This window comes from Lepisosteus oculatus, unplaced genomic scaffold, assembly GCF_040954835.1.
Source record: "Lepisosteus oculatus isolate fLepOcu1 unplaced genomic scaffold, fLepOcu1.hap2 HAP2_SCAFFOLD_111, whole genome shotgun sequence".
Taxonomy (NCBI): Eukaryota; Metazoa; Chordata; class Actinopteri; order Semionotiformes; family Lepisosteidae; genus Lepisosteus; species Lepisosteus oculatus.
In genome coordinates this window covers 25612-53061 of record NW_027167662.1, presented here as the reverse complement: position 1 = coordinate 53061, position 27450 = coordinate 25612, and the positions used below count along the sequence as shown (strand labels likewise).

General features: G+C 46.7%; 11 non-coding genes and 2 pseudogenes across 11 annotated transcripts; 9 read left to right on the top strand and 4 right to left on the bottom strand.

The window, feature by feature from the left end:
* Positions 1–6390: 6390 nt before the first annotated feature.
* On the top strand, positions 6391–6509 carry LOC138225986 (5S ribosomal RNA). The gene has a single exon (XR_011184314.1). It is a non-coding gene; the product is annotated as a 5S ribosomal RNA (ribosomal RNA).
* A 623-nt stretch (positions 6510–7132) lies between these two features.
* On the bottom strand, positions 7133–7268 carry LOC138226040 (U1 spliceosomal RNA; annotated as a pseudogene).
* Positions 7269–12547: 5279 nt separating this feature from the next.
* On the top strand, positions 12548–12664 carry LOC138225995 (U5 spliceosomal RNA). The gene has a single exon (XR_011184324.1). It is a non-coding gene; the product is annotated as a U5 spliceosomal RNA (small nuclear RNA).
* A 1468-nt stretch (positions 12665–14132) lies between these two features.
* LOC138225989 (U4 spliceosomal RNA) lies at positions 14133–14274 on the top strand. The gene has a single exon (XR_011184317.1). It is a non-coding gene; the product is annotated as a U4 spliceosomal RNA (small nuclear RNA).
* A 3299-nt stretch (positions 14275–17573) lies between these two features.
* LOC138226005 (U5 spliceosomal RNA) lies at positions 17574–17687 on the top strand. The gene has a single exon (XR_011184334.1). It is a non-coding gene; the product is annotated as a U5 spliceosomal RNA (small nuclear RNA).
* Positions 17688–18080: 393 nt separating this feature from the next.
* On the top strand, positions 18081–18194 carry LOC138226001 (U5 spliceosomal RNA). The gene has a single exon (XR_011184329.1). It is a non-coding gene; the product is annotated as a U5 spliceosomal RNA (small nuclear RNA).
* A 596-nt stretch (positions 18195–18790) lies between these two features.
* trnas-gcu (transfer RNA serine (anticodon GCU)) lies at positions 18791–18872 on the top strand. Its single transcript has one exon. It is a non-coding gene; the product is annotated as a tRNA-Ser (tRNA).
* A 1389-nt stretch (positions 18873–20261) lies between these two features.
* Positions 20262–20343, top strand: trnas-cga (transfer RNA serine (anticodon CGA)). Its single transcript has one exon. It is a non-coding gene; the product is annotated as a tRNA-Ser (tRNA).
* A 1879-nt stretch (positions 20344–22222) lies between these two features.
* On the bottom strand, positions 22223–22296 carry trnat-agu (transfer RNA threonine (anticodon AGU)). Its single transcript has one exon. It is a non-coding gene; the product is annotated as a tRNA-Thr (tRNA).
* Positions 22297–23068: 772 nt separating this feature from the next.
* Positions 23069–23187, bottom strand: LOC138226023 (5S ribosomal RNA; annotated as a pseudogene).
* A 1806-nt stretch (positions 23188–24993) lies between these two features.
* LOC138226030 (U1 spliceosomal RNA) lies at positions 24994–25157 on the top strand. The gene has a single exon (XR_011184354.1). It is a non-coding gene; the product is annotated as a U1 spliceosomal RNA (small nuclear RNA).
* A 635-nt stretch (positions 25158–25792) lies between these two features.
* LOC138226013 (5S ribosomal RNA) lies at positions 25793–25911 on the bottom strand. Its single transcript, XR_011184340.1, has one exon. It is a non-coding gene; the product is annotated as a 5S ribosomal RNA (ribosomal RNA).
* Positions 25912–27203: 1292 nt separating this feature from the next.
* On the top strand, positions 27204–27345 carry LOC138226049 (U4 spliceosomal RNA). The gene has a single exon (XR_011184371.1). It is a non-coding gene; the product is annotated as a U4 spliceosomal RNA (small nuclear RNA).
* Positions 27346–27450: the final 105 nt, after the last annotated feature.

The window sequence follows — 27450 nt, the reverse complement described above, 5'->3', positions numbered from 1 at the left end:
GTTTTTCTTAAAATGGATGCAACTTGCAAAACATGAAATACAAACCTTGCTAATCAGCGCTAGCAGCTGGCAAAAAAAAAAGAAGTCAGCAATGTTTTTTTTCTTTAACCTTAACCCTGCTAATGGAGAAGAGTTAAACGACCGAGTCTATGCAGCTTAAACGGTGCGCACGTCGGGTTCTTAGCTGAAAGGGTGATAAATCACGCTCACCCCAGTCCTTAATCTTTTAAAGAGGATACAAAATTGAACCTAGATGCCACATCACATACATCCTGTTCACTGATAAAAAGGTAACATCTATCCTCGCTCCAGAGTAAATCTCACGTTGAGGGCATATTTTTTTTCACAGGGGAGTCACACGCTGGCGGTTTGAATACGCGGAAGTTCACTGAGGGATCCACAGTATATGGACCCTCTGTGCGCCATCAGTCCGCACTCCGAACTCTGAATCCTGCCATCCGAGTTAACATCTCGGCGGAACCTGAGGCGCAGTTCCTTCTTAAAACGTAATCTGGTGAGCATTTCTAGAATCGTACTTGTATAGATGCAGCCTTTAATGTGTTGCTAGGTTAAAATTGATGACTTCTTGTATTTCAGTAGGCAACTGCCCTCTTGATTTCGGATTTAATTTCTTTATTACAGGGGCGCTTTTATGAAGACAGAGTCATGTTCAGGTACTTTGCTTGATGGAGGAAGCTCATTTCGGACTCTGTGATCTGCTCACCTGGAAAGGTCTGCTATACTACTACAAGAGAGAAGTAGAGTCTGGAAGAAGGGACAATTTTATGATGCTTTGGAAGATAATGTTTTTTTTTCTTATACTGAAAATGAAAGGTAGTTGTTTCTATATGGACTCAGTCTTTGGAATTTATATATATATTTCAGTGATCCCTCAGCCATTCCTTCTGTATTGTAATTCAATTTCTATTGGAAAGTCTGTGACTGAGACCAAGTAAGTGTTCACTTTTTTATGAAACCATTATTTATTTTGGAGCAATGAGCAATTCTTATATAAATGCAATAAAATCATTATGCTCAAACTATGAGAGAGAATTTTAAGGATAATTTAAGAAATCAGTCTTAGCTTGTTTCTATACACAGATGGTATTATTTATTTTCAAAGGAAACCCGCGAGGATTCCCCTGGTGTGCAAGATGTGCCTGAATACTTTTGATCAGCTTCCTGCTCAGTTGAAGAGGGCGTGTATGAAGCACGCCACGGCAGAAGAGATCAGGATGGCCTCTCAACAGGCGAGGGAGGACATGATGAATCACCTGAAGAACGGGGTCATCGTGGATTACCACAGAATAGAGATCGTGTCTGGTGAGGCAAACAGGATAGTGGTTGTAAGACTGCTAGAGTCCTTGGGCCTTTTTGTACATGGGAAGCCTGAAGACACATTGGCAAGGTGAGATATTTTTAATCTGTAAGGCTTCTGTAGTTTCTTTTTGAAATCATTGTTACAACATATTATGTAAAAGCATGTTGAAAAGAATCTACCTGCATTCCAGCGGCCCTGAGCAAGAGGCCGTTGTCCAGGAGGAAGAGATGCCAGAGGCTGCTCTAGAAACTGAAACAGAAGCGGATAAGGAAGGGGAAGATGTGAGCTCTGAAGAACTCTATCAGCAGTAAGACTTTTTATTTTTCAGATGTATCTATTTTTTACTAAAATTCTAATTTGTCTCATAGGTATAAAATGTTTAAACCGGTGTTTTATATCCTTACAGGCCCTGAGTAGTTAAAAAGTATCAGCAGGCTCTCCGGAAGAGAGTGGCCCAAGCTGGACTCTATAGAAAGCACTCCCTGGATGCTCCTCTCCTGATTGGATTCAAACAGTACCTTACCAAGGATCTGGGAGTGGCAAATTATTCTCAGGAGTTATTTATTTTTTAAAGGCATTTAAAATTAAGCAATGGTATCTTCATTGTAAATGTTTTTATTTCTTAGCTTAAAATTCACCCATGTGAAATGATGTCAGCCATGATAAACATCATGACTCTATATTTCCTACCTGAATCTATTCTACTTAAATTATTACATTATACACAATTTGAGTTCATTTTAAAAAGTAAAAGGTAATGAAAGGAATGCATTTTCATAAGAAAGATAATACCGATATGCATGTGATAATCTTCCTTATATCATGTAGTGCGTCATTTGGACACTTTGTGGGCTTGAAATACAAAGAAAATCATGTTCTATGGTACAAGATAAATACAAAACTGAAGCTTTTATTTTAATTAGATTTGTTTATAAAGCATAAGCAATCATTTATTACATTAATATATGTGAAAATAACATTTTAGCATCATATTATTACATACAGGTCTCTAGCTTCAACACAGTGATATATATATATATGCTCAGTGATTTATTGGTACATGCCCAGGGCAATAATCAGAATGAGGATTTATTTCCAGACGGGCTACAGGTAGTGTTGTGAAATACTTCAACACACTGGATCGCAGATTTAGACTCCCTGCACTCTTACTCCTTAAAAACCAAAGAAATGAAGATATGTAGCAATCACATTGTAACAGGTGTGACAGTGACTTAATGCTTATACTAGTGGACTTCTGGTACCTTTAGGGTACGGTGTTCCCTGAAGGGCTCTCAAACCCCGCATTTCAGATGCCTAGCTGTATCGCTGATGTGTTGCACCTCAGAATCACTTTTAAACCTTACCTCTGGTATCTTTAATCCCTATTGCTCAACGCATGGTGAAAGTATTGCATAATTGTGTCTGAAAATGAGCAATGGGCACCTGAGAGACTCATTTGCCTGTTTCACAAATGATCATATTTGACTAGAGATTCTGTTTGGGATTCAGTTGTGCATTCTGACAGCAATCCCTTTCAAAAAACGATACATTCTGGATGAGGTCAAAGGTGCAGGAGCACTGTATTTAGGATGTGTTTGCACTTATTCTGTGTCTCTAGCTTCAACACAGTGATAAATATATATATGCTCACTGATTTTTTGGTACATGCCCAGGGCAATAATCATTATGAGGATTTATTTCCAGATGTGCTAGGGGTAGTGTTGTGAAATACTTCAACACACTGGATCACAGGTTTAAACCCCCTGCACTCTTACTCCTTAAAAACCAACAAATGCAGATATGTAGCAATCATATTGTAGCAGACACTCATTTGCCTGTTTCAAAAATGATCATATTATACTAGAGATTATGTTTGGGATACGGATGTGCATTCTGACAGCAATCTCTTTCAAAAAATGATTTTACCTTATCGCGGCTTTGCCCTTCTTGCCTCTTTGGACAATATCTCCATCTTGTGGTCGTTGTTGGTAATGTCTTCTTATGCCCTTTTTTATTTCAATTCTCTATTAGTTGATTCTAGAATCTCTACAATAGTAAAGAATAGTAGTTTCTAAAACACTACAATAAAGTTAAAAACATCAGTTTTATATTACATTATTTTTGGCGAAATTAGTCATTTATTACACTATTTTTAATATACTATCTAATTAAAAGTGATTAGAATTAAGTTTGGAACAACAAGGAATACAAAAAAAAAAGATTTTTAGGAAAACCATGAGGTCCTCTTTGCCCAATGCCTGCAAGGGGAGAAAGCTAGAATCCTACACAGGCTACTGGAGCTCTGGCCTGGCTAAAGAGGCTGAATTCATCCCCTTCAAAGCTCCATGAAAAATGATCATTTAAAATTTGAAGAAAACCCATCATATAACATCATATAACAACAGTTTTCATTCCTAGGAGTGAAAAACAACCATTTTTGAAGACATATTAGTTTCTAAAACACTACAATAAAGTTAAAAACATCCGTTTTATATTACATTATTTTTTGTGAAATTTGTCATTTTTTGCACTATTTTTAATAAAATCTCTAATTAAAAGTGATTAAAATTAAGTTTGGAACAACAAGGAACACAAAAAAAAAAAGATTTTAAGGAAAAAAATGATGTCTTCTGTGCCAGGTGCCTGCAAGGGGAGAAAGCTAGAATCCTACGCAGGCTCCTGGAGCTCTGTCCTGGCTAAAGGAGGGTGAATCCATCCCATTCAAAGCTCCATGAAAAAATGATATTTTTAAATTAAAAAAAAAAAAAACATTATAGAACAACATCTCTTGGTCCACAGAGTGCAAAAATCCAACTTTGAAGAAAATCCATTGACTGATCCCCGAATCCTGAAGTTTCTTCGCATGATATCGGGCTTGCAACCACTTTCTAGAAAATTATGAAAAATGCCAAATGTATATCTCCAAATAATTTTATGTGCTTCAGAAGAGCCCAGGAAAGTTTTTTGCATACATGAAACCACGCCCGTTTGCACGTAAGCAGACATGGTTGCACACACGACTGCATGAAAGCACGCGTGCATGCGAAGTCATCCTGTTGAGCATTTGAAAAGCCGCACCACGCCGCACTTGAAATAGCTCTTACATTAGTGGTAGACGCAGGAATCGCCTTTTTATTTACGCTCTTACCAACGCGATGAAAAGCAAAACAAAGCAAAGCAGAGCAAAACAAAACGAACAAACGAAAACCCTCACGTCCCGCACTTGCATATAACGCCGTTACGTGCACCCCCAACATTCTTCTTTGCGCATCTGTGAAAGGTAAACTCTTGAGGAAACTCTGAACCAGCTCTAAGGAAACGAATCAGATTAGACGTTACTTTGACTCATCTTTTTACGCTCAGTGCTGGATTACTCAAACTCCAGCTAGGGTTAGGGTTAGCATTCCCATGCTACTTAGACACTTTGTTTACGCTCAGTGCTGGATTTTGGGAACTTTAGGACGAGTGGGAATTTTCTCCTATCTGTCAATTCTGTTTTGTTTTGGAGACTCTTGGTTTCCTATGTTGTACAGTGCAGCGTGAAGGAAACATTTTCCAAAACTGTGTCAGCTCAAAAGTTGTAAGAAAACCTCTCCAGCTGCTTTAACTCTCTTCATTTTTGTCATTTAATGTGACACTCGATGTATAACTGGAGCCTCACATATGCAAATGGTGAGGCTCCAGTTCGACACCCAGTTCGACACCACTTTACTGTATATGACAAAAGCATGGCAGACTGTGCCGGACCGGCAGATAACCTCCGCTTATTTTTACCATATTAAACATTGGAAATCCAACCACTTGCATTTGTGACACTTTATTTTAGCTCCACCTTAGACACTCTTAAATCTTCAAACACTTTTCTCTTCTCCCGCAACACTCTTGTCTGTCCGCACTATGTGTCAGTGTTGCATGACAACCCATCTCACCACGGAAAGGAACCTAACAGCTTTGGTAAGAGAGGAGAAAAGGACCTGGCCCGTACGATTAGGCGTTATTAGCACCACGCTCTAACCAACTGAGCTAACCGGCCTCACGACAGTGCTCCTCTCTGTGCTGCAAAAAATCGAACTCAGGGAATTTCTTTTGTCCCCCTTTGAATAGAAAGCCGTGTAATTCAGTGTACGGGCTTTCTCGTGCAGTTTCATGGTTCTTGTAACCCAAATCCTACACTGGCCTGAAGTGCCCCCCCATTTCACAGCATTTTTCAGCTGATTTAAAATGTACCTAAAGGAGAAGCATTATTGAAGACCATCAATTACCAAGAGCTTTTGTCAAAGGTTTTGGTGGTCATTTTTAATGACCACAGAGCGCTGTGACCTCGGTTTTACATCTCATCCAAAAGACAGCGCCCTTTTACAACACAGCATCTCCGTCACTATACTGGGGCATTGGGACCCGCACAGACCTCAGGGTGAGCGCCCCCCCGCCGGCACCATTAACACCGCTTCCAGCTGGAAGCTTTGTTTTTTCCTGCAGCTCACCCTCATCCGGGTACTGACCTGGCTCACACCTGCTTAGGTTCAGTGGGTTTTCAGTTGCGAGTTGCAAGGGGATGCAAGTGATGGAGCTGCTCGCTGCAAAAGCCACTGCATTGGCCGGGAATCGATCCCAAGCCTCCCGCGTGGCAGGCGAGAATTCTACCACTGAACCACCAATGCTCAGTGCCTGGGCCTTCAAAAAAGACGCTTTTTTGGTGCTCTGTGCAAAAAGCGTCGACATCTTCCAGCTGCAAAATGCCATTCGCGGCCGACGTGTTGGACCGGTGCGCTTTACGTGCTGAAATAAACACGCGACAGCCCCGAAATGTTTCCAGAGTGCTGTGCACTGGAGGTTTTTGTCTGGTGAAGACTTGCCTGGTGCTTCTCCTTGCAGATTGTTTGTCCTCCTCCAGTGCGGGACGAGCCAACACAAGGGAGCGCATTCGCCAACATCCAGGCACGCAATGCGATTTGGAAAGCAGCTCCTTTCCAAAGAGTTGCACACGAACGATCCTTCAGTCCCGCTCGGGGGGCACGGAACCCCTGCCACACACAGCTTCAAGTAGCGAGTCAGGCGCCAGGACTTTCACTTACGGCCACACCACCCTGAACACGCCCGATCTCGTCTGATCTCGGAAGCTAAGCAGGGTTGGGCCTGGTTAGTACTTGGATGGGAGACCGCCTGGGAATACCAGGTGCTGTAAGCTTTTGCTCTCCCGGCCAGCAGGGGTCGCCGTTGGTGCCGTAGGCTTTGGGAGGAAAACCTGCAGGATGGAAAGGTGATCTATAGCCTCATCTCTAGAGATGTTTTGTTGCTGTAGCATGTGTGTGACCCATATTCAAAAAAAAAAAACCCGTCTGTAAAACGAATATCGAAGCTGCCTCTAAATCTGCAAATGAAGATGAGTCGATAAACCACTCGTTTTTCGTATAACTAGACATATATTCATTTGTTACCGATTTCATTCATTGAGCACGGATACAATAGAGGTACAGCCATTCACTGTTTGACATGTCTGCACTGGTACAGAACCGAGCAATCAGAAAACGGGTGAAACTGTCTTTAGACTCAGCATACAGTACCGAGGCCCCCCATGACCAAATAAAGGCTAACCTCGATAATCAGCCTAAAGAACGCAGACTACAGCAAAACGACTGACTTTGAAAAGGGAATGAACGTCCGGAAGGAGTAGTGGAACTAGCTTGAGATGCTTCTCCGGACCCCTAACTAAAAGCAGCGGCGTCCACTCCTGTCGAACCGGGATCCTTCCGCAGCCAAGCAGCTCGTGGTGTCCTAACCCTCCCGTATCTGATTTTGGACCAAGCACATCAGGGGAGAGCACGAACGCAGTCCCCCACTACCAGAAATTATGCAGTCGAGATTCCCACATTTGGGGAATACGCAGGGGTCAGCACAGCCGGAGTGCAATGGCCGAGCCTCGCCCTGGGTGAACCACTTCAATTTTTAAGAACTTTATTTTCTTTTCACAAAAAAATACAGGACATCACAAATCAGAAAGCTTTACATTAATATACATACTTAAAACAGTATATATGATCACATCTCATTACATTTTGACACGGTAACAGTTACATAGTAACAATTTTCTTTTTTTCTGGTGCCAATCACATTCTTTACTTAAACATGATAATGTTTTTCACAGTTTCTTGAGATATTGACCTATGCTCTCTATTTCCCACAGATTTTCTGCTTCCTCCCTCCCTTCTCTCCACAGATCTCTGAGGTAATAGTTCTCTCGGGTGATGAACAGGGCCAGGCTACCTGCTGCCTTGACTGGGACCTCGATGCCTTTGAACAGCCCCATGTTCCTCACTCTCCACAGGGCGTCTTTCCCACTGTTCACCACGGCCCAGATCCTGTCAAACACGTCAGGAGGAAGTTTGACAGGAGAGATGCCGTATATGACGAAAGCAGCGGTCAGGGTAAATTGGGGCGAGAGAGCCTGCAACCAATCTTCAAACTGTGCCCAGAAGGCCTTAGCAAAAAAGCAGGACCACAGGAGATGGGTCATAGTCTCCTCCTCGCCGCAGCCCACCCTAACGCAGCGAGGGCTGGGGGTGAGGCCCCTACGGTACAAGAAAGTTTGTACCGGTAAGCACTGGTGGACGACACTCCAGGCTAAATCTCTGTGAATGTTGCACAGAAATTTAGAGGATGTGTGTTTCCACACCTTCCTTGTTTGGGCTGATGTTAAAATGCCCACAGGGGTCTGCCTATTGTTCTGGGGTGCAACGAAATCTTCCAGTTTTTGGACGCTGACATCTCGGAGGGGAATATGGCCAATTGGGTGAGATCTTAGAAAACTTTTAACTGTCCCATAAATTGCAGGGCATGTGTCAGAGAGTGGGACGTCCAGCTTGGGTCTGACACCCCACACTCTGAACACCTCCCTACCTACCCAGAGCCTGGAAAAATAAGTCCAGGTACGCGCTGCAGGTGCTGTTGCAAAGCCTCTCAGCACAGAGGCCAGGAAAATGCACAGCAGCTTCGTAGCAATATCTGGGACAGACTTCCCCCCTGAGGGTAGCGGCCTGTACATTATTTCCCTTCTGAGTCTTTCCTGCTTCCCACCCCATAGAAATTGAAACATCAATCTCCTCAGCACCGCCGCAACACGGTGTGGGATTGGGAAGGTAGAAGCCAGAAAATTCAAGACAGACAAGAGCTCGGCTTTGATGACCAGCACCTTCCCTATCATGGTGAGGTCTCGGTCCTTCCATTGCATCAGTTTTTTGTTTAAGATTGGCAATTTGTTCTGCCAATTTACTGTTCCCATCTCTTCTCCAAAATACACCCCCAGGACCTTAATTCTCTTCTCTTGCAGCCTGAGATCATGTCCTTCTTTTGGCTCCCTCCAGTTCTGATAAAAAATCTCACTCTTAGATGTGTTAATTTTTGCAGAGGAAGCCAAAGAGAACCGATCACAGCACTGCAGAGCTCTGCTAATTGAGGCATTGTCAGAGAGGAGCAGGGTGACGTCATCCATGTATAGAGATGTCTTTACCTCTCCTCCCCCACTTCCAGGCACTGGTATCCCATTAATGGCCTGATCCTGGCGCAAGGCAAAGGCTAAGGGCTCCATAGCCAAAACGAATAACAAGGGGGATAATGGGCAGCCCTGCCTCACCCCTGAACAGACTTCAAAGGGGCGTGATCTATTGCCATTAACCATTACTCTGCTGTTGCTACCTGTGTACAGCAGGTTAATCCACTTTCTCATGATGGGGCCAAACTTCATGTGCTCAAGTACCGATGTTAAGTACTGCCGGTTTAGGCGGTCAAAGGCCTTTTCTAGGTCTACACCTAAAATGCACAGAGGGAGGGAGCGATCCTCTGAGTACAGACAGACATCCCTCAACAAGGCCAGGTTGTCGCTCATCAGGCGTCCTGCTATCCCACAAGTCTGTTCTTTCCCTACCAGTGAGGCCACTACATTTTGTAGGCGCAGGATCTTAGTGTCCACGCCTAAGAGGCTGAGGGGTCTCCAGTTCTTTATGTCATTCTTTGCTCCTTTCTTAAACAAGAGAGAGATAGTGCCTTCTCTTAAGGAGTCAGGCAGCAATTCTGTCTTATAGCTTTCCTCGAATAGGAGCAGTAGCGGATCCTGAAGCAGATCCCAAAAGGTGCAATAAAATTCTTTAGGGAGCCCGTCAGCACCCGGAGTTTTCCCCTTCTGTAAGCTCTCCATAGCCTGTCTCAGCTCTTCTACGGTCAAATCCCTCTCAAGTACTTCCCTATCTTCTTCACTCAAAACGTTTTCTAGCTTTGAGGTAAAAAAATGAATTTCTTCATCCTTTAACTCTGTAGAGCTGTACAGTCTTGAGTAGAAGGCCTCGGTGCAGGAGAGGATAGCACTCGGCTCTGTTCTCTCTCGTCCCTCCTCATCAACTACACTTTCCATGACAGACTTGGAGCCTACCACTTTCCTGAAAAAGAAGCGAGTACACTTCTTATTTTCTTCCAAGAACTGCACTCTGCTTCTTAACAGCACTCCTCGACTACTTTCTTCGGCTATGCTCCGGATGTCCTTTTTTAAAAGGGTGATATCCTCGAGCACATCGAAGCCACTGTGCAGCATCGTGTACAGAGACGCTGCAGCTGCCTCTGTTTCCTGGCTAGCACTCCTCTCCGTCTGGCAGCAGCCTTCCTTCCCTCAGCCATGAAAAAGGCCTTTGTCCTCACCTTCACCTCCTCCCACCACTCTCCTACTGACCTGTACAGACACTGCAAGGACAGCCACTGTGATAGTTTCTCCTTGTAGTGGGATACTACCCCCTCGTTCTCTAGCAGCTTTGTGTTGAGTTTCCAGAGGCCTGGGCCAAAGACAGTCCCGCCCTGGAGTTCCACTCTACACCCTAAAGCCTGATGATCTGAGAAGAAGACAGGCTGAAGAGTGACCCCAACAACTTTCACTCTCTCTGAGACAAAGCAATAGTCAATTCTGGAGCTGCTATTCCTCCCTGACCATGTATATCCTGCTGTTGTGGGATATATACATCTATATGTGTCTGAGAGTTTAAAGTCTTGAACTAAGTTTTGCAGGGCCAGTGAGCTGGAATCCAATTTTATCGGCAAGCTAGACTGCCTGTCTGTGTGCTCTAAGATACAATTAAAATCCTCTCCCACTATCACGTCTGTGCTACTTAACAATAGGGGAGAGAGTGCCTTGAGTAGCTCCACCCTTCCTCCCACGTCAGTAGGACAATACACATTGATTAGCCGCAGGTTAATGGTCCCCCATTCCACATCCACACACAGCAACCTGCCATCTATGACCCTCTGAATACTTTTCAATTTGAAAGCCCATCCTTTGAAAAGAATGGCCACGCCAGAGGCTCTGTTGTTATTGTCCCCTGACCAAACAGAAGGCCCTTTATCCCACCTATCTTCAAAGCTTTTATACCTCTCTTGATAGGCTAAAGCACACTCCTGCAACATCAACACATCTCCCTCTCTCTGCTGGAGGTAATCAAAGACACACTGACATTTAACTCTGTCATTGATACCTCTGGTGTTAAGAGAAATTATGTTTAGAGCCATATTACATAAGAAAGTGGAACCAGTCTTTACAAAACACATTTCTCTTCGGTCTCACCTGTTACCTTCTTCTTTTTCTTTTTCTTCTTACCAATTTCCTGCCAGCCATCCTCTGAATGAGCCTTCATCAGGGTGGCAGCAGTAAAAGCGTTCACGGAGTCCATTTCAAGGAAGGGGGTAGAAGGAGGGGTGGAGGGGTTCCAGCTGTCCCCATCGCCATGCTCTCCTTCCTCCTCGCTCGGGGAGAAAACAGTCATTTTTCCTTTTCCTCAAGTCCAGCTCCTGGGAGCACTGAGGGGAAAGGGGTGCAGCCGATGCACCAGTCTCCTCTTCCCCCTCACCCACCAGCTGTTGCAGATCCTCCGTGATGGACTGGATGGAGGAGAGAAGGGCATCTGTAGCACTTGCAGAGTCTGAGAAAAGCAGCTCCGCTGAATCCTGGGTATCCTCGCTGGACCCGCTCCACCGGGGGGCCCCACACTGGCCCTCGTTCTGAGGAGCAGGAGTGGGGGAGGGGTCCTCGCTGTTCTCTGGGGTTTTCAAACCCTCGTGCTTGTCTGGTGCAGTCTGCGGTTGTGGGAGCGTAGTGGAATTCTTTTCCACCGGCCCCGGAGCTACAGCAGGACTGATCCTGGCTGGAGGCTGAGACTCTTTGTCCAACAAGGGTTCTTTGTTTGACTTGTTGTTTGCTTTGGCTTTTCGGGCCGGTTTAGCTGAAACAAGCACTGCCTCATCCTTTCTCATTTTGAGTTTATTGGCGTAGGCGTGAGGGCAGTTCTTAAAAACGTGTCCTTCCGAGCCACATAAATTGCACTTTGGCAGCATTGAACAGTCAGAGGCTAAATGTCCCTGTTTGCCACAGGTCTTGCAGCATTTCACAGTGCAGGACGATGCCAGGTGTCCCACAGCACCACAGCGCCGACACACCTTTGGTTGTCCCACATAAAAAACATAGCCATTGCAGGCGCCCAGTCGTAGTGTAGAGGGCAGGTGCCTTAAGCCTCCATTTACATTGTCCGGTAGCAAGCGAACCTCGAATTTCCTTGCTCCTGTTTTTATACCGTCAACATCTCTAATCTCAGTTCCATGGTGGACGGTGCAGTACTGCTTAAGCCAGGTGTGAATGTCCTCCGTCTTTGCCAGTTCCGAGAACATAACAACATGCACCGTTTTCCTCTCTCTCTGTGTCAGAGGCTGCAAGTTGATCTTCTCAAGGGCAGGAACTTTCCCTCTTTTTGCCTCAAACACATCCACACATTGTTCAAACAGAGAATAGGTAGCAAAAACAACCTCAAATGCTTTCTGACCTGGGAGAGCGAAGATGAAATCCAAGTGCCGAGGTTCAAAGCCAAGTTCCTTCTGTAACACTTTTCTGCTGAACTGCATACGATCCATGAAGAGGTCATCCAAAAGCTCAAAACGTACAGCATTCTTGCGGGATCCAAAGGTTGCCATCTCAAACTGCAAAACAAACACTGCTTCCACAAAACAAGAAAACAATCCAACTACTCCAACTACAGGCTGATCAAGGTATCTCCCCTGCCAGGTAAGCCGAGAGCCGCAGGCGATGAGCCCGGAGCTGAACGGGCCCCACTGGCTCGTTTGTAAGGCCAGGTGCATTGCCAACCACGACCGGCAGGGCAGAGGCCTTGAAGGCGGCCTGGGCTCCTGCAGCTGTCCAGCCACGCACTCTGGTTTCTCTTCATCTCGTACAAATCTTTTGCCTTTTACTAAAGATTTCCATGGAGAGGAGCATGAATGAGTTCCATACAATTTTTGTGCTTCCCTGCCTTCGGGTGGGGCGCAGCTGGGCTGGTCAAAGAGAGAAAACAAAACCGCTCACAATCGCTCTTATTACGGCGACTGTGGCCGTCTGCTCTGCGAGTCCTCGGTCTCCGCCTGTCTGATTGGCGCTCTTTCCTTTGGGAGGCGGGAAGTGTCCGGCCGCAAATATGAAGCGTTACAGCAACGACATGCCATGAGACGATTGATAAAAACAAGCTTGTTACGTCTCAACAGAAACGCTCTTTAGCTCTTTCAGCGTTATGCAGAGAACAGCGTCTGTCGAGATCACTTTTGAGTCAGCGCGAAACGCCGTGTGCTGTCAGTTTGATTTCATATTGCTCGTAGCGGCACCCGGCTTTTGTCTGTCAAACGTTAGGTTGCGCTTCTTCATGCTGCATCGTCGGCATGAGTGGAGCTTTTTAAACGTCTGTACTTACTGCGCCCCATAAGAAATGGTTTGTCCCCGTTCAAAAGAGATTGTGCGATGTCCTGCAGCGTTCGCAAAGCAAACCTTTGACAGTTTGAAAAGAGGAATTTATTCTGCTTCCTGTGCGTGCAGTAGTTACAAAGTTGAACGTCTTTACACGATCTGCTGCAGTTTTCAGTGGGCGGGCTTTGTCAGATGGCTTGGAAAAACGCACTGTGTTTCGGCTCGGGAAACATCATGAGCAGTGTCCTGCATGTTTTCTGTTTATAGCTGTCTTTTAACGCATACAGAATTCATTCGAAATCATTGATTTCTCCAATTAACAAGGGTCCCTTTTTGAACCTGCGAGAAGCATTCTTTCAATGTAACAGATTTACTCCGAGGAAAGGCAGCATGACATTGAGAGTAGCTCAAGCTTTCAGCGCCCGTATCGGACTGCGTGTATGCAGACACCGCTCAGAATCCCCTGTAAGATTCTCCCTCAGTTCCGTTGTGCAGTGCTTTACCTCTTTCAAAAGGCTTCACTTTCCTAGTCACATTCCAAGACTCATCGAACCCGGGCTGTTTCCTCCAGCGGTATAGTATTGCAGTGAGACAGCACGATGCCTGCAAGACTATGTCACGCTAAACGCCACAGATTGTGTTTGTCCCTTCGTGTCAGTCGTCCTGCAGCCACGGGAAGTGGGACACAAACATGCTGCAATGCTTTCAGGACGTTAGGATTTGTTTGTGCAACATCCGAGAAGAGTACTTGTGGCTTGAATGTGAACTGTACGTGCCCGCCCCCTTTCCTCTGTAGTGTATGAGTTCCTCCCGGCATGCCCTTCGTCATTGTTCTGTCATCTTGTATTTAAAGGGTTGTATTTCTGCTGCTGAAAATAAGCAACGGTTTTCTCACAACGCCCTTTGTTCCCGACGGAGCCCTTGTCTGTCATGAAATTCTTCAAAACCTCAAGCTAGAAGAAGAAGACGACAAATATGAAGCGTTACAGCAACGACATGCCATGAGACGATTGATAACGATTTCCATAGGATCCCCGCGGTTGCCTGGCAACCGTCAGATTTGCGCATTGGCAGTATCGTAGCCTGTGAGGTTTAGCCGAGGCGCGATTATTGCTAGTTGAAAACTTTTCCCAATACCCCGCTTCCGCCGGTTTGCAATACAATCGGTGAAAGCAATTTTTGACAGTCTCGTCAGAGCGTGACATAGTCTTGCAGGCATCGTGCTGTCTAACTGCAATACTATACCGCTGGAGGAAACAGCCCGGGTTCAATGAGCCTTGGAATCTGACTAGGAAAGTGAAGCCTTTTGAAAGAGGTAATGTCGACGCTTTTTTAACAGAGCACCAAAAAAGCGTCTTTTTTGAAGGCCTGGGTATTGAGCATTGATGGTTCAGTGGTAGAATTCTCGCTTCCCATGTGGGAGGCTCTGGTTCGATTCCCAGCCAAAACAGTGGCTTTTGCAGCGAGCGGCTCCATCACTTGCATCCCCTTGCAACTCGCAACTGAAAACCCACTGAAGCTAAGCAGGTGTGAGCCAGGTCAGTACCCGGATGAGGGTGAGCTACAGGGAAAAACAAAGTTTCCAGCTGGAAGCGGTGTTAATGGTGCCGGCGGGGGGGCGCTCACCCTGAGGTCTGTGCGGGTCCCAATGCCCCAGCATAGTGACGGAGACGCTGTGTTGTAAAAGGGCGCTGTCTCTTGGATGAGATGTAAAACCGAGGTCACAGCGCTCTGTGGTCATTAAAAATGACCACCAAAACCTTTGACAAATGCTCTTGGTAATTGATGGTCTTCAATAATGCTTCTCCTTTAGGTACATTTTAAATCAGCTGAAAAATGCTGTGAAATGGGGGGTCACTTCACGCCAGTGTAGGATTTGGGTTACAAGAACCATGAAACTGCACGAGAAAGCCCGTACACTGAATTACACGGCTTTCTATTCAAAGGAGGGCAAAAGAAATTCCCTGAGTTCGATTTTTTGCAGCACAGAGAGGATTGCTGTTGTGAGGCTGGTTAGCTCAGTTGGTTAGAGCGTGGTGCTAATAACGCCAAGGTTGTGGGTTCGATCTCCGTACAGGCCAGGTCCCTTTCTCCTCTCTTACAAAAGCTGTTAGGTTCCTTTCCGTGGTGAGATGGGTTGTCATGCAACCCTACCACATAGTGCCGACAGACAATTAAATGACAAAAATGAAGAGAGTTAAAGCAGCTGGAAAGGTTTTCTTACAACTTTTGAGCTGACACAGTTTTGGAAAATGTTTTTTTCACGCTGCACTGTACCACATAGGCAGCCAAGAGTCTCCAAAACAAAACAGAATTGACAGTCATATAATGTCCATTAACCCCGGTTTTAAACACAGCATCATGTCTGCCATCATAAGAATATGAGTCCAATATTTTAGAATATAGTCAGAATGTCTTCTAACCTTACCTGTGGTGTCTTTAATCCCTATTGCTCAATGCATAGTGTACGTACTGCATACATGTGTCTTGAGAATGAGGAATGGGCCCCTGAGAGAAATTATACATTCTGGATGAGGTCAAAGGTGCTGGAACACTGTATTTAGGATGTGTTTGCAGTGATTGTGTCTCCTGCTTCAACGCAGTGATATATAGATGTGCTCCTGTAATTTATTGGTACATGCCCAGGGCAGTAAGTAGTCTGAAGATTTATTTCCAGACGGCATAGAGCAGTGAAGCAGTGAAGTAGTGCAACACACTGGATCATTATATTATTAGAATCTATTCTACTTAAATTATTACATTATACACAACTTGAGTTCATTTTAAAAATTAAAAGGTAATGAAAGGAATGCATATTCATGAGGAAGATAATACCGATATGCATGTGATAATCTTCCTTTTATCATGTAAATCATGTTCATCATTACATGATGGGAGCTAAAACAGAAGTTGAGAGAGAGCAAGGACGCCTACAGGAGGAAGGTATAGGACAAGCTGCAAAGGAAAAGCTACAACCCACGACAGCTACTCACCCACCCATCCCACACAGCTATCACTCTCCAACACCTCCGCCATTAACACCTCCAGCACTGAAAGTGCTATGTGCACCATCCACCAGGCCAGGCTGACCAGGCCAGTGCAATACACTGGATCTTTATATTATTAGAATCTATTCTACTTAAATTATTACATTATACACAATTTGAGTTCATTTTAAAAAGTAAAAGGTAATGAAAGGAATGCATTTTCATAAGAAAGATAATACCGATATGCATGTGATAATCTTCCTTATATTATGTAGTGCGTCATTTGGACACTTTGTGGGCTTGAAATACAAAGAAAATCATGTTCTATGGTACAAGATAAATACAAAACGTAAGCTTTTATTTTAATTAGATTTGTTTATAAAGCATAAGCAATCATTTATTACATTAATATATGTGAAAATAACATTTTAGCATCATATTATACATACAGGTCTCTAGCTTCAACACAGTGCTATATATATATATGCTCAGTGATTTATTGGTACATGCCCAGGGCAACAATCAGAATGAGGATTTATTTCCAGACGGGCTACAGGTAGTGTTGTGAAATACTTCAACACACTGGATCGCAGATTTAGACCCCCTGCACTCTTACTCCTTAAAAACCAAAGAAATGAAGATATGTAGCAATCACATTGTAACAGGGGTGACAGTGACTTAATGCTTATACTAGTGGACTTCTGGTACCTTTAAGGTACGGTGTTCCCTGAAGGGCTCTCAAACCCCGCATTTCAGATGCCTAGCTGATGTGTTACACCTCAGAATCACTTTTAAACCTTACCTCTGGTATCTTTAATCCCTATTGCTCAACGCGAAAACCTTACCTGTGGTGTCTTTAATCCCTATTGCTCAATGCATGGTGAAAGTATTGCATAAATGTGTCGGAAAATGAGCAATGGGCACCTGAGAGACTCATTTGCCTGTTTCACAAATGATCATATTTGACTAGAGATTCTGTTTGGGATTCAGTTGTGCATTCTGACAGCAATCCCTTTCAAAAAAGGATACATTCTGGATGAGGTCAAAGGTGCAGGAACACTGTATTTAGGATGTGTTTGCAGTTATTCTGTGTCTCTAGCTTCAACACAGTTATATATATATATATGCTCACTGATTTTATGGTACATGCCCAGGGCAATAATCATTATGAGGATTTATTTCCAGATGTGCTAGGGGTAGTGTTGTGAAATACTTCAACACACTGGATCGCAGGTTTAAACTCCCTGCACTCTTACTCCTTAAAAACCAACAAATGCAGATATGTAGCAATCATATTGTAGCAGAGTGCATCGTTTCCGGCATAGTATGGCAGGGTGTTTTCCGAGTTATTGCACGGATTGGGCACGCCCGCAAGCCAAGAGCCGCAAGCGATGAGCCCGGAGCTGAACGGGCCCCACTGGCTCGTTTGTAAGGCCAGGTGCATTGCCAACCACGACCGGCAGGGCAGAGGCCTTGAAAGCAGCCTGGGCTCCTGCAGCTGTGCAGCCACGCACTCTGGTTTCTCTTCATTTCGTACAAATCTTTCGCCTTTTGCTAAAGATTTCCGTAGAGAGGAGCATGAATGAGTTCCGTGCAATTTTTGTGCTTCCCTGCCTTCGGGTGGTTGCAGCTGGGCTGGTCAAAGAGAGAAAACAAAACCGCTCACAATCGCTCTTGTTATGGCGATTGTGGTTGTCTGCTCTGCGAGTCCTCGGTCTCTGCCCGTCTGATTGCCGCTCTCTTCTTTGGGGGGCGGGAAGTGTCCGGCCGCAGGGGATCTTGGGACCTCGCTTTGCAAAGCGGCTTCCCAGAGTGCGTCGTTTCCGGCACAGTGTGGCCGGGTGTTTTCCGAGTTATCGCACGGATTGGGCACGCCCGCAAGCCGAGAGCCGCAGGCGATGAGCCCGGAGCTGAACGGACCCCACTGGCTCGTTTGTAAGGCCAGGTGCATTGCCAACCACGACCGGCAGGGCAGAGGCCTTGAAGGTGGCCTGGGCTCCTGAAGCTGTGCAGCCACGCACTCTGGTTTCTATTCATTTCATACAAATCTTTTGCTTTTTACTAAAGATTTCCGTGGAGAGGAGCATGAATGAGTTCCATGCAATTTTTCTGCTTCCCTGCTTTCGGGTGGGGCGCAGCTGGGCTGGTCAAAGAGAGAAAACAAAACCGCTCACAATCGCTCTTGTTATGGCGATTGTGGTTGTCTGCTCTGCGAGTCCTTGGTCTCCGCCTGTCTGATTGGCGCTCTTTTCTTTGGGGGGCGGGAAGTGTCTGCCCCCACTGCCCCTTTCAAGTTTGCTAAAGACCACGTGGATGTTCCAGAGCAACTCCTGGAACAATGTTCTGTGGACAGACGTGACAAAAGCTGAACTTGTTGGTAAATGTGCACAGCGTTATGTTTGGAGATAACAAAACACTGCATACCAACTCCAAAACCTCATCCCACCTGGGAAGCATGGCGGAGGCTGTACGGCTTGCAATCATCTAGGATCACCCAGGATCTCCTGTTTATTAGGCATAATAAACAGGGCCACTGAACTCCACACTGGCCACTGAACCACAGCAGTGGCTTGCTGGCTTGACATCTCCCAAGAAAAATGTTGAAATCGCATGTGGAACAGGAAAATGACCCTCGAGTACGAGGGAAAAAAAAGAAAAAGATCATCTGGAGCGTGCCAACCCATGTCCGGAGCGTGCCAACCCATGTCCGGACAGCCCAGTTTCCTCGACGAGGTGGCCGAGTGGTTAAGGCGATGGACTGCTAATCCATTGTGCTCTGCACGCGTGGGTTCGAATCCCATCCTCGTCGCTCCGGTACTAGAGCCGTACATTTTCTAGCGGTGGCTGAACATGGTATAGTAGGCTAACGTTGGCTCTGGGTTGAGACCGCGTTTTCACTTATTTGCAACGCAAACGGAGAAAGCGATTTTTGACAGTCTCTCAGAATCACAGTTTGTCATTCCTCTAGACGTTTATACAGTAGAAGCCTGCTTCGTGGCTTAAATCCAAGCTAAGGAAACGGGTTAGAGGTCTGATGCAGAACTGCAAATTCAATGAACGGGAACACTACAGTACATTGCACTGTATGTGTGAGGAAAGCTGCCCCCTTCTGTCCCTTGTCGACCGAACAGAGGACTGTAAAGGATACCGCCAAGGATGCTGGTTGAAATCCAGCTCCAAAGAAGCCCCTTTGGGTGTTATGTCATCAAAAAGTAAGAACAGCGAATCTCCCTTTGATCAAAAGCGCAACAGAACTGTTTTCCGTGGAGCGGGTTTCAGACCCGTAGACCTGTTTTATTTGTAAGGCAGGGCGCATTCCCAAGCGCGAATCTCCTGTTTTAGAAATGCTTTAATGGGCGTGAAGTGAAAATAAGAAATGGGCTCCAGATGCACATGGAAGCAATCAAGTGTTTCATCCGAGCTGTTTCAAAGACTGCTCAAGAGCTTTCCTTTCACAGAGGCGCAACGATTAATGATGGGGGTGCACCCTTCAATGCGCCTTAGGACTCTAGGGAGTGATTGAGACGATTCGTAGCGTGTGCTCATTTCCCTCTATTCCCCGTGTTGCAGTGGTAGGATGACGTAAATTACTGCTTCGACACGTAATGGCATTATAATCAAGTGCAGGAGCTGAGGGCTTTAGTTTTGTTTCGTTTTCCATGGCGTTCGTAAGCGCGCAAATCAAAGGCAATTCCTGCGTCTAACAGGAATGATTGAGACGATTCGTAGCGTGTGCTCATTTCCCTCTATTCCCCGTGTTGCAGTGGTAGGATGACGTAAATTCCTGCTTCGACACGTAACGGCATTATAATCAAGTGCAGGAGCTGAGGGCTTTTGTTTTGTTTCGTTTTCCATGGCGTTTGTAAGCACGCAAATCAAAGGCAATTCCTGCGTCTAACAGGAATGTAAATGCTTTTGAAAGTGCAGTGTGGTGCAGCTTGTAAAATCCTTATCCACATTTGTGGTTTGTTGCTGTTTGTTCTGTCTGCCAAAGCTGCATTTTGACCTCCGGACGGGGAGACTTTATCATTTGAACGTGAAGCCAGCCTTAAACCCTCTGAGGCGTGTCTATCTGCCGGCACGTATTTTGTCAAAGGTATTTATTTTTTTTAACGGAGAGCGACTTTGAAAAGGTTTCCGCAGCCACGTCGCACTCCGTGTTAGATTAAAGGAGGAATGCAGCGATGACGAACTCGCTGTAGTCGTGGCCGAGTGGTTAAGGCGATGGACTCGAAATCCATTGGGGACTCCCCGCGCAGGTTCGAATCCTGCCGACTACGGCGTCTGCCGCACGTCTCCTTGTGCCTGCGCGGCAAAGGCGAAGTGCTGTTTCTCCTTTCCTGGTACGATAAAAACGCTAAATCGCTTGGCCCCGCTGCCATGGAAATGAGTTCTTCAGATAACCACACATCTTGCGTTCGCACCTCTGGTGTTCTACTTATGCCTTTGAAAACCTAATGAATAAAACTGAAAGAACCGACACAATATGTAGGTGCTCGTAAAGCACGCATTAAAGAACTGTTAACAGCAAGGGTTTCAGTGGGTTAACTGAGGAGAAGGCGTGATCGCTAATTGTTGACTTTTTATTTGGTGTTAGAAACACTCTTACTGTGCATGACGTGCAACAAATGTAGCCACAGAAATTGCATCACGCTTTCATGTATGCTATTGCAGACACCAACGTTGCCTAGATAGAAAACCGAAATAGCCGTGGGTTCGCTTGCTGGTCTGAAGGATCTCTCTTCGAATCTCTATCATTTGTCAATTGAAGTAAAAGGTGCTGCAATCTGATACGTTCAGAATCAAACCCGCAGCTGTTGTTCGACTTTATTTCTTGACTAATTACAACCTTTTACTGTCAAGTTTATTGGTACAACTTGAGCTCTCAGCACCGTACTGAGCCCAGGTGTTTTTCTAAAGCTGTCAGGTGCAGTTCATTTACATGAAGGAAATCTCTTACTGGGTACGATTACAATGCAGTAAGTAGCACAGGCTACTTAGGGAGTAGGCTGATGTGTTTAAAAACAACCAGCGCCAGGCAGGAGTCAAACCTCCAAACTCCTAATCCATAGTCAGACACATTATCCATTGCACCACTGGCCCTGGTGTGACACTGCAGGACTGTAACCCAGTGAGCTTAGCACTGCAACTAGTAAAATATTACCCCCGGTCCATTCTTTTCCAAAAGTGAGAAACACCTGTTTTCTACATTTTGTCTGTTTTAAAACCATATCTCTTTAAACCAAACCAAGAGTTTGTCTTTTGCACTGATATTCTGATTCATTTCGATTTCAAAGAAAAAAAAAACATTACCTTCCAAAGCATCATAAAATTGTCCCTTCCTCCAGACTCTACTTCTCTCTTGTAGTAGTACAGCAGACCTTTCCAGGTGAGCAGATCACAGAGTCCGAAATGAGCTTCCTCCATCAAGCAAAGTACCTGAACATGACTCTGTCATCATAAAAGCGCCCCTGTAATAAAGAAATTCAATCCGAAATCAAGAGGGCAGTTGCCTACTGAAATACAAGAAGTCATAAATTTTAACCTAGCAACACATTAAAGGCTGCATCTATACAAGTACGATTCTAGAAATGCTCACCAGATTACGTTTTAAGAAAGAACTGCGCCTCAGGTTCCGCCGAGATCTTAACTCGGATGGCAGGATTCAGAGTCTGGAGTGTGGAATGATGGCGCACGGAGGGTCCACATACTGTCGATCCCTCAGTGATCTTCCGCGTGTTCAAACCGCCAGCGTGTGACTCCCCTATCCCCCTGACCTCATTGCTCTGCTCTCGCCTCTGTGCAGCTGAGCCCGACTCATGGTAAAGTGGAAAAAAATATGCCCTCAACGTGAGATTTACTCTGGAGTGAGGATAGTTGTTACCTTCTTATCGTTGAAACGGATGTATGTGATGTGGCGACTAGGTTCTTCTCCATTAGCAGGCTTAAGGTTAAAGAAAAAAACATTGCTGACTTCTTTTTTTTTTGCCAGCCGCGAGCGCTGATTAGCGAGGTTTGTATTTCATGTTTTGCAAGTTGCATCCATTTTAAGAAAAACAAGTCGTTCAAGACAGGAAATGAATACTTGCATTTAATTAAGTCTAGACGTATGCGGTTGTCCATAATGACCAGTTCTGTTCGAGAACACAGAACAAAAAAAGGCACCGCTGGGATTCGGACCCAGGACTTTCTGTTTACTAGACAGGCACTTTAACCAACTAAGCCACGGCGCCCCGGGAGTGCTGTCCTTTTGCAGCCACTTGGACACACCACTCAGACACATCTGCATTCGGTGTGTGCTCCGCCTGCTCGCTGAGCAAGTTGCCACCTTTACATACAATAGCAACATCGACACCAAGAGAAAGGATGACAAATGGCTTTTATCTGGAACTTTTCATGTCCAAGGAGCTCAATGTGCTTTCTGTGTACAACAGGGCCACTGAACTCCACACTGGCCACTGAACCACAGCAGTGGCTTGCTGGCTTGACATCTCCCAAGGAAAATGTTGAAATCGCATGTGGAACAGGAAAATGACCCTCGAGTATGAGGGAAAAAAAAGAAAAAGATCAACTGGAGTGCGCCAACCCATGTCAGGACAGCCCAGTTTCCTAGACGAGGTGGCCGAGTGGTTACTGTATGCTGAGTCTAAAGACAGTTTCACCCATTTTCTGATTGCTCGGTTCTGTACCAGTGCAGACATGTCAAACAGTGAATGGCTGTACCTCTATTGTATCCGTGCTCAATGAATGAAATCGGTAACAAATGAATATATGTCTAGTTATACGAAAAACGAGTGGTTTATCGACTCATCTTCATTTGCAGATTTAGAGGCAGCTTCGATATTCGTTTTACAGACGGGTTTTTTTTTTTGAATATGGGTCACACACATGCCACAGCAACAAAACATCTCTAGAGATGAGGCTATAGATCACCTTTCCATCCTGCAGGTTTTCCTCCCAAAGCCTACGGCACCAACGGCGACCCCTGCTGGCCGGGAGAGCAAAAGCTTACAGCACCTGGTATTTCCAGGCAGTCTCCCATCCAAGTACTAACCAGGCCCGACGCTACTTAGCTTCCAAGATCAGACGAGATCGGGCGTGTTCAGGGTGGTGTGGCCGTAAGCGAAAGCCCAGCCCCTGACTCGCTACTTGAAGCTGTGTGTGGCGGGGGTTCCGTGCCCCCCGAGCGGGACTGAAGGATCGTTCGTGTGCAACTCTTTGGAAAGGAGCTGCTTTCCAAATCGCATTGCGTGCCTGGATGTTGGCGAATGCGCTCCCTTGTGTTGGCTCGTCCCGCACTGGAGGAGGACAAACAATCTGCACGGAGGAGCACCAGGCAAGTCTTCACCAGACAAAAACCTCCAGTGCACAGCACTCTGGAAACATTTCGGGGATTTCGCGTTTTTATTTCAGCACGTAAAGCGCACCGGTCCAACACGTCGGCCGGGCGCGCGGCGCCTCCGCCCTCTTGTGGCCTTGCGGCGTCAGAGCAAGAGGCTCCTTCTCGCTGCCCTTCCGCTGTGTTGCAGGGCCCCGAGAGGGAACCCGGAGCGCGCACTTTGTGGGGGGCGGGGGACCGCGTTCGCGCTCTGCCCCCGGTCTCTTGCGCGAGTACTTAATCTCACGGACAGGGGGGCCTCGTCATTGATTGTTACAGGTGAGACGGGGATTAGGAGGAGACCCCGACTGATGGGTAAAGGGGAGCACTAACACCAGAGGGACACCCCCGGCGTCTCTTTTTGAGAGACGCCCTGGGGTTTCCTAATGGCCAAGGAGGGTCGGGACCTCGGTTTGACGCCTCCCCCGAAGGACGGCGCCTGTTTGTGCAGCAGAGTGTCGCCATCAGGAGGCTGGGGCGTAAGAGAGCCACACAGCCCGCAGGGTGAGCGCTCCCTACTGGTCCCAGTCACACCTCTTGCAGGAGCAGCAGCAACCGGAGCTTTTCCGGGGTGGAATCTCCCATCCGGGTGCCGGCCAGGCTCACACCTGCTGGGCTGCCCCGGGGGTGAGCCCAGTCGAGAGTCGCAGGGCCAGATCTAGTCACCGGGGAGAAACGATACAAGTGAAGGATTGCTCGGCTCTCGGCACTTGAAAAGACCGACAAATGTCTCGTTCCCGCCGGAGCTGAATGTACCCGCATGTGTGGTGTCGTCTTCTTCCCCCGCCCCGCTGTGTTTGCTGTATTGTCTCTGAAGCCGGCCCCCCCGAGACGAGACGGGCTGTTCCTGTGCCCCAATTAACACTTTACAGGTGCCATTCCCTGGCATTGTGGCCATTGTCGGTGCTCACACGCGATAAGATAAGGCGGAGGAGAGTGGGGCATGCCCAGCGGCAGACATTCAAGGAGGGGGCAGTGCGAGGTGAGGTGAGGTGCGACACGCCGGAGCCCCGACGCAGCTAATGCGGAGCACTTGTTGGACTGGCATCGAAAGGACGTGTGCGCACGGAGCGAGCCTTCCCTGCGGCGGAGCGCGGGAACTTTCTCCCCCCCTCCCGCTGCAGGAGTTGTGTGCGCTGCAGCGGTGCCGAGAGAAAAGCACAGAAGGCAGCAGGCTCTGGAGAGCAGGTAAGAGACGGAGCCTTGTGGGCAGGCGAGCAGGCCCGTTTTTTGGAAATTGCTGAAAAGGTTTGTTCGGTGTGTGGCAGGCGCACGTCGCGAGCTTGCGTGGCGATCTGCCGGTCTGGAGTTATGCAAATGAGGCCGAATTGCATCCCGGGACATGCTCCGAATGCGCAACGGCGACTGCAGATGTGTAGGAAACGGCGCGCTCGTTTTCTCGTTTTGCCCACACTTTTGAGTGTTAGTGTGGCGTGTGAGTGTGTGAAAGAGTGGGCCCAGCAGGAGGCGGTGGCGTGCGGGGCGAGGAGGTGGCCTAGGCTGCGCGATTTGTGCTGTGGGTGCGGGCCGCTTGCAGGGGCCTGTTTAACTCATACTTACCTGGCAGGGGAGATACCTTGATCAAGAAGGAGGTTCACCCAGGGCGAGGCTCGGCCATTGCACTCCGGCTGTGCTGACCCCTGCGAATTCCCAAAATGTGGGAATCTCGACTGCATAATTTCTGGTAGTGGGGGACTGCGTTCGCGCTCTTCCCTGATGTGCTTGGTCCAAAATCAGATACGGGAGGGTTAGGACACCACGAGCTGCGTGGCTGCGGAAGGATCCCGGTTCGACAGGAGTGGACGCCGCTGCTGGTTCTCGCTGGCTTTTAGTTAGGGGTCCGGAGAAGCATCTCAAGCTAGTTCCACTACTCCTTCCGGACGTTCATTCCCTTTTCAAAGTCAGTCGTTTTGCTGTAGTCTGCGTTCTTTAGGCTGATTATCGAGGTTAGCCTTTATTTGGTCATGGGGGGCCTCGGTACTGTATGCTGAGTCTAAAGACAGTTTCACCCGTTTTCTGATTGCTCGGTTCTGTACCAGTGCAGACATGTCAAACAGTGAATGGCTGTACCTCTATTGTATCCGTGCTCAATGAATGAAATCGGTAACAAATGAATATATGTCTAGTTATACGAAAAACGAGTGGTTTATCGACTCATCTTCATTTGCAGATTTAGAGGCAGCTTCGATATTCGTTTTACAGACAGGTTTTTTTTTTGAATATGGGTCACACACATGCCACAGCAACAAAACATCTCTAGAGATGAGGCTATAGATCACCTTTCCATCCTGCAGGTTTTCCTCCCAAAGCCTACGGCACCAACGGCGACCCCTGCTGGCCGGGAGAGGAAAAGCTTACAGCACCTGGTATTCCCAGGCAGTCCCCCATCCAAGTACTAACCAGGCCCAACGCTGCTTAGCTTCCGAGATCAGACGAGATGGGGTGTGTTCAGGGTGGTGTGGCCGTAAGCGAAAGCCCTGGCGCCTGACTCGCTACTTGAAGCTGTGTGTGGCGGGGGTTCCGTGCCCCCCGAGCGGGACTGAAGGATCGTTCGTGTGCAACTCTTTGGAAAGGAGCTGCTTTCCAAATCGCATTGCGTGCCTGGATGTTGGCGAATGCGCTCCCTTGTGTTGGCTCGTCCCGCACTGGAGGAGGACAAACAATCTGCACAGAGGAGCACCAGGCAAGTCTTCAGTGCACAACACTCTGGAAACATTTCGGGGCTGTCGCGTGTTTATTTCAGCACGTAAAGCGCACCGGTCCAACACGTCGGCCGGGCGCGCGGCGCCTCCGCCCTGTTGCTGCCCCTGCAGCTGCTTCACTTTTCCCTTTAGTTGCCATCGATTTTTTTGTAGTGCTATACATATACGATTGAGGTATCTTAGAGTTCTCCTTCGAAGACCCAGCACTCTCTTTTCTTTTCCCAGTGTTACTCATATCGGACTTTTTAAACCTAAAAAAAAATCGTTTTTTTTTCTTTCAATTAAAACTGAAGTTTAAACAACTAGTGTTAAGTCCTTATTTTTCTGTAGTCAAAAAAAGCAAAAATTAACATTCAGGTCATGAAAAACTCAAAAAAACTCCCCAACCACTAAACTTTACCTCCCACCTGAGCGCCATCTTGAACGCCCCTACCACCAGAGAATGCTCACGATTTCGGAAGCTGTCTCCGGGACGTGCTGATTCCACACATCCTGAATAAATCATGATATTGTTAGTTGCTGTAGCTAGACGTTCAAATGAGTTTCATGGCCAGATGGACTGTTTCCTCCAGCGGTATAATATTGCAGTGAGACAGCACGATGCCTGCAAGACTATGTCATGCTAAACGCCACAGATTGTGTTTGTCCGTTCGTGTCAGTCGTCCCGCAGCCACGGGAAGTGGGACACAAACATGCTGCAATGCTTTCAAGACGTTAGGATTTGTTTGTGCAACATCCAAGAAGAGTACTTGTGGCTTGAATGTGAACTGTACGTGCCCGCCCCCTTTCCTCTGTAGTGCATGAGTTCCTCCCGGCATGCCCTTCGTCATTGTTCTGTCATCTTGTATTTAAAGGGTTGTATTTCTGCTGCTGAAAATAAGCAACGGTTTTCTCACAACGCCCTTTGTTCCCAACGGAGCCCTTGTCTGTCATGAAATTCTTCAAAACCTCAAGCTAGAAGAAGAAGAAGACGACAAATATGAAGCATTATAGCAACGACATGCCATGAGACGATCGATAACGATATCCATAGGATCCCCGCGGTTGCCTGGCAACTGTCAGCTTTGCGCAGTGGCAGTATCGTAGCCTGTGAGGTTTAGCCGAGGCGCGATTATTGCTAGTTGAAAACTTTTCCCAATACCCCGCTTCCGCCGGTTTGCAATACAATCGGCGAAAGCAATTTTTGACAGTCTTGTCAGAGACTGAGCAAGGTGTTTAAAGACAGATTTGGTCACGGTGATATCATGGTAGAAAGAAACGAGCTTGTTACGTGTCAACAGGAACGCTCTTTAGCTCTTTCAGCTTTA